Here is a 5844-nt window from a genome sequence, read left to right on the forward strand (position 1 = left end):
GAGGCCCACGTACCACAAAAAAAAAAAAAAAAAAAGAAAAGTTGTCTTATTATTGAGTGTATATCGTTCCAGGTAGTTTTAAAAATTAAACCATTAATAGTCATTAGGGCTGTTATGGAGTCATTCAGGTTCTCCTTTCAGACAAAGGGTAGCTTATACTTCCCTTCCCGCCCCTCGGAGTTATATGTATTCATGTGGTAAATTCTGACCAGTGAAATATGAGTGGAATTGACATATATCACTTCTAGGTGGAAGGTTTTTTCATAAATTTATTTATTTATTTGGCTGCGTTGGGTCTTCATTGCTGCGTGCGGGCTTTCTCTAGTTGCAGCGAGTGGGGGCCACTCCTCGCTACGGTGCGCAGGCTTCTCATTGCAGTGGCTTCTCTTGCTACGGAGCACGGGCTCTAGGCGCGCGGGCTTCAGCAGTTGTGGCACACGGCCTCACTAGTTGTGGCTCGCAGGCTCTAGAGCGCAGGCTCAGTAGTTGTGGCGCACGGGCTTACTTGCTCTGCAGCATGTGGGATCTTCCTGGACCAGGGCTCCAACCCGTGTCCCCTGCATTGGCGGGTGGATTCTTAACCACTGCGCCACCAGGGAAGTCCCAGGTGGAAGTTTTAAGAGTCAGCATTTAAAATGCTACCTCTGTTTTCTGCCGCACCACTGGCAATTACCCAGCTAGTGGCTGCTCTGTCAGCTTGGGTCCTAGAGCCAGCCCGTAATGTAGCATGGCCAAGAAATAAATCCTTGTTATTTTAAGCAACTAGAGTTGCTGGAGTTTTTTTATTACTAGCCCCTTCTGACCTATATAGGAACAAATGTTCATATGGGTAAGTTAGTTTTAAAAATAGTTTCATTGTTTTATAGCAACCTCTAATAATAATACCTGCCAATTGCAGAGTGCTCACAGTATTCCAGGAACTGCTATATGCTTTACATGTGTTTACTCATCCATTTCCACAATAACCCAGTGAGCCGTCTACACTGTTCTTAGCCCCCCTTAGTAGGGGCAGAGTAAGTTCCTTGCCCAAGGTGACATAACCGGTATAGCCTAGAAACCAGTTTCAAGCCAGCCCATCTGACTCTCGATGCTCTGCAGTTCACCTTGCGTCCCGTTACCTCCTGCAGGGAATGCTGTGGTGACCTCCCAGGTCCCTGCTTCAGGACCGAGGCTCTGGTTTCATCAGTTGTCAGAAGTACTGACCGCTGGTGGGCTGGCTCCGAACACCCTGGAAACCTCCCTCAGGCAGAGAGCTGCCTCCCCCAAGTGGGCCCCTCCCTGAAGGACCGGCAGAAACTGCTGCCTCGGCATTGAAGTACAACTTCTCCCTTTGCCTTTTTCTGCTTCCCTCACTCCCACTGCTCCCCAAAGCATTCCCAAATACATTTCCTTCACACAAATCTCATCATCTCAGAGTATGTTTCCCAGGAAACCAGAACAACAATACCTCCCTATCTAGCCCTACATGTGTCCTGAAACGTACACAGACTACATTTTAACTCCATGCACAACTAATTGCCAAATGACTGTCACAGACCATGTGAGTTCAGGGAAAATAAAGACCATCAGGCTGTCTGGAGAGAACTGGAATGATGAAACTTCTCACAAGTTAACGGAGACATAAGACTTTCCTACTTTCTCCATTAAATTCAGTACACTGCATTTCTCAGAAATGTCACCTGTAGTTATCAGATCCAGAAAAATGTCAAAAAAAACCCCCACATATTTGTATATAACAAATGATAGTTGGTCTGTATTATGACATTTATTCGTACCTGCAAGCAGACATGGGAAATTGTCTCAAGGTTACGTAACTCATGAGCTGGTGCTCTTCGTCTCTTTCATGAAGACAGATGTCTCAGGAGACTAGAAGCCATGGATCTCTGTTGTACCAGATATTACGTATCGCTGTTTTACTTATACATAAGAATACTATTGAAAACTGATGTCTTAAATTGATTTTGATTTCTAAGAAATGATCAGTAGAACCTAAGATTTACTCCATACCCCATCACATCTGCTCTCTCTTGCACAGCTTATCTTACTTGACATCTAATTCCAATAAAATTTAAAGACAGCCAAAGTATTACTTCTGGTGTATTTCTTTTACCATAATTGAGTATTTCTCACAATTTAAGCTCTATCCCATTATAAACTGTCTACATTTACATGTTGTAAAACTTGAAATACACATGAAGTTCACAGGTGTAGTAACAAACAAGCCAAATTATAAAACCAAGAGTCTGAATGAATCTATGTAATTTAAGATAAACATTATTACCTATTTTACCTTGGTATAAGCATATCTTGTGCACTGTACATTCTGCTTATATATCTTCACTACATATTAATATAGGTCAACAGCTAATGTTATATAGAGTTCAAGAGAAGTTAGATTATTATATTTCCTTCTTTATGGATTGATTATCTTAGTCTGCTCAGGCTGCTATAACAAATACCATAGACTGGGTGGCTTAAACAATAGAAATTTATTTCTCACAATTCTGGAGGCTGGAAGTCCAAGATCAGGGTGCCAACATGGTTGGATTCCTGGTTTGCAGACAGCCATCTTCTCCTTGGACCCTTACATGGTGGACAGAGAGAAAAAGAAAAAAGCAAACTCTTTAGTGTCCCATCTAAAAAAGTGTTAATCCCATCATGAGGGCTCTACCCGCATGACCTAACTTCTTCCCAGAGGCTCCATCTCCAAATACCATTACGTTGGTGTTAGGGCTTCAACCCAGGAATTTAGGGGGGGAAACAAATATTCAATTCCTATTTTTCACCTAACCAAAGAACTATGATTTCAGCAATAAAAACTTAAAATTGAGTAGCTTATATTGCCCACATTGTTTAAATCAATGTGGAGTTTGCATTTACAAAACAGGTAACAAAGCACTTTGCTACCATCATTTCAAAATGTAAATAAGAATTATATTCCTTATTGGCTGCTTTAGTTTTACTGAATGTACCTTAAATTATGTTAATGCTTCAAGGGGAAAAAAATTTTGCATTCTTATTACTACTCATTGAACAATTGCTTTATTTTCACAGAATTACGGAGAGGAATACAAAATATGCACCCTGTAAATTAGGGCACTACTTGAGAGTAGCCTCTTGGAGTAACCAAGGAAAGAATAGCCAGGAAGGGTGGAAATGTTAAATTATAGGATATTTTCAGAGAAATACAATCTTTGAAAAAATTACAAGTGCCTGAGAAAATTCAAACTAATCAAAGAACTACCCTCATACTAGTGGTTCTCATGAGATTTGGTTTAATGCCTAGAAAAGAATTATCTAAAATTAGCATATCAATTATTTGGAGGTAAACAGTTGCTTTTTCTCCATTTTGAGGGTGTTCAAAAACAATCTGTTCACTGAAATAATTTATAAATCTCCCCCCAGCAATTTTATTTTATAAATTAACTTGGACATATGAAAGCAAAGTTTGCTATATACTCCCCTCCCAAGTGCCTTCCATTTAGCTAAGCCACAGTCCCGTACATTTGTGGTATCAACTGCTAGCCTTCCACCTCATCTTGGTTATCTGAAAAACATACAGTACGCTTTTTCATTCAGTGAATGCTTCTTTCATCAAAATAAATTTTGGCATTAAAATACCTAAACATCAATATCAAAATATTTAATTTAAAGCAAGGTCTGAAAAGGCCATCTGTCTAAATATAATAAGATATTTTCCTGACTATACATCTTATGAATAATTCTTTGATCCAATCTTGGCATTGATGGGATAGAGTCATTCAAATGCGGTGTGGACTCCTAAGAGGGAGTCCTCTCAACCAGGCACATCCACCAGCAACGATCCCTGAGACAGAACTAGTGAAAGAAAGAATAACCATCATGACTATAGAAAGTATTTTTGGTTAAGAGGATATATTAAACAGAAACATGATTTCTATTTTCAAAAGAGTTACAAAATAGTTTCTTCTCCAAATAGTTATTAACAGTATTAAACTTCATTAAATTTCTTTTCAAATGATTACAAATTCTCAATAAAAAATGGGCAAATCTTAAAGATTTTATTGAAGTACATAGTTTAGAAAACAAGCCAATTATCAGCTGGGTATATATTACTTCATATGAATAAATGACTGAATAATTTTCTTTTCGGCCGTGCTGCGCAGCATGAGAGATCTTAGCTCCCCGACCAGGGATCAAACCCATGCCCCCTGCAGTGGAAGCGCGGAGTCCTAACCACTGCACCGCCAGGCAAGTCCCTACATAATTATTAAAGAGAATGATATGGCATACTGGTTCTGAACGTGGGCTCCGGAGCCAGAGTATCTGAGATCAAATCTTGACTTCAGCACTTCCTAGCTGTGTGACGTTGCCATTAGGTAAACGATGCCATTAACCTAACTTCCTGTGCCTCAGTTGACTCACCTAATAAATGGGGACGATCATAATTATACCTACCTCGTAGAATTATTATGAAGATTAAATGTATTAATACATATAAAGCAGTTAGAACAATGCTTAGCACATGGTAATTTCCCAAAAAGCATTGCTACCCAGTGTTGCCAGTTAGTTTTTCCAGGCAGAAATTGACTTATAAATTCCCCCAATTTTTTTTTTTTTTTTTTTTTTTGCTGTACGCGGGCCTCTCACTGTTGTGGCCTCTCCCGTTGAAGAGCACAGGCTCCGGACGCACAGGCTCAGCAGCCATGGCTCACGGGCCCAGCCGCTCCGCGGCATGTGGGATCTTCCCGACCAGGGCACGAACCCGCATCCCCTGCATCGGCAGGTGGACTCTCAACCACTGCGCGACCAGGGAAGCCAAATTCCCCCAATTTTGTGTCCTAATTTAGATACTCATGTAATCCATTATGTGTACGTACATATAATGTTTTTAAAGCTTCCTGCCATTGAAAAATGTGTATATAACATCTGGACATCAAAAAAAATGAGGTGACTTTGTTAAACGCTTGGAATTGTAAAGAATTGTGACCTACTTACTTCTGGTCTGTCATACCTGAAGTTTAGAACATAAGAAACACCACACTGAGCTGCACCCCCAGCTTTGGCTGCTCATCGTTCTCTCTTTGACAGTGGTACCCAGAAGAAGGCTCCAGGGATAATATGGCTGCCCTCCAATATAACCAAACGAAAGCATTCAGGAATGTACACCAACAACCTTGTATACCTTCCCTGGAACCCGTCAAGAATCTGTCATTCCTGGGACTTCCCTGGTGGCACAGTGGTTAAGAATCCTCCTGCCAATGCAGGGGACACGGGTTTGATCCGTGGTCCAGAAAGATCCCACATGCCCCGGAGCAACTGAGCCCGTGCGCCACAACTACTGAGCCTGCATGCCACAACTACTGAAAGCCCGTGTGCCTAGAGCCCGTGCTCCACAACAAGACAAGCCACCGCAGTGAGAAGGCTGCGCACCGCCACCAAGAGTAGCCCCCGCTCACCGCAACTAGAGAAAGCCCATGTGCAGCAACGAAGACCCAACACAGCCAAAACTAAAATAAATAAATTAATTAATTAAATTTAAAAAAAAAAGAATCCCCGTCATTCCTTAATTTATGCCAATCCTTCTTAAATCATGTGCCATTTTTAATCTATTCCACTCTAGGAGGATGGAATAGAGCTAAATACATGCAAGCTAAATACATGTCTACTTTCTTTTTTATATTCATCCTGAAAACTACACTTTTAATCCTCACTAAAAGATTTTGTTCTAGAATTCCACACATAAGTAAATAAATGTTAGAGTGATAAGAAGTGTCATACACCCAGCATATGAGTTGAAAGCCATTCTGGATATTTTGAACTTAATTTCTAGAGAACTTTATTAATATGATAAAACCTGTAGGG

This window comes from Lagenorhynchus albirostris, chromosome 21, assembly GCF_949774975.1.
Source record: "Lagenorhynchus albirostris chromosome 21, mLagAlb1.1, whole genome shotgun sequence".
NCBI lineage: Eukaryota > Metazoa > Chordata > Mammalia > Artiodactyla > Delphinidae > Lagenorhynchus > Lagenorhynchus albirostris.